Source organism: Penaeus monodon, chromosome 19 (genome assembly GCF_015228065.2).
Source record: "Penaeus monodon isolate SGIC_2016 chromosome 19, NSTDA_Pmon_1, whole genome shotgun sequence".
Taxonomy (NCBI): Eukaryota; Metazoa; Arthropoda; class Malacostraca; order Decapoda; family Penaeidae; genus Penaeus; species Penaeus monodon.
The window spans coordinates 28,567,800-28,568,785 of record NC_051404.1 but is presented as its reverse complement, the minus strand read 5'-3'; positions in this window follow the sequence as shown (position 1 = coordinate 28,568,785).

Here is a 986-nt window from a genome sequence, read left to right as displayed (position 1 = left end):
GATAAGAGAGATTAAGAAAAATTAGATTTTTGGCTGTTCCCTGTTCTATTCTGGATTTTCTTCTTGTTTCTTTTATTTGGATAAGAGTGGTTAAGAAAAAGAATCGTTTTTTTCTTGGTTCCATTTTCCCCTTTAACGTTACAAGAATCACTAAAACTTGATTACTAGAATCTTCTGTCTCTTATAGGTACAGCAAGACATATAAGTTTCTGAGATTACCTACACGGATAACCATTTTAATTCCTTAAACATCAACAAACCCTCACACACACTCTAAATCAATCCTCGAAATCCTCTGGCAGCTCCTGAGCCCCTAGCAACATCGTAGTGTCAGGATTGGAAGCACTGGAACCAACCTTACCTGGGACGCCCCCGCCCACGAACCCCGGTGCGTCGACGTTTACGAAGTCTGCTACCGCCTGGATTCGGACACCGTAACGGAATGCGAAATGTAAGTCCCTCTTGGCTTTATATATCTGTCCTGCTAAGAGTTTTTTAAAGGTCATTTATCGCTAACATGTACGTACGAAAAAGAATAGTTCACAAACACGCGATCCATACACAGTGTTGTGTAATGGCATTCTTCTGCGCCGACAGAGTAGTGACACTTCGATCAGTCTGACGGCATTGGAGCTTGCGGGAAGTACCAGGTCACCGTGACAGGGTGGACGCCCTCAGGCAACGCAGGGGCATCTTTGGACACCATCATCACCACTCAAGACGGAGTGGGTTCACCCTTTGGATTTATATCACTTATTCTGGATATCTTCTGTACACACATATAAATTGGCAAAGGACGAGTGTATATGTAATTACGTTTGATTGCTTTTATTCACAGTGCCGGACAGCCACAGAACGTTGTCGTGGGTCTCACTACCGTGGATTCCATCAGCATTAAGTGGACGATCCTCTGACTCAATCGACTCTGCATCGATAGGTTGGTTGCCATCTGAATTATCCATCTTTTCTCTGTCTGACTAATTGAT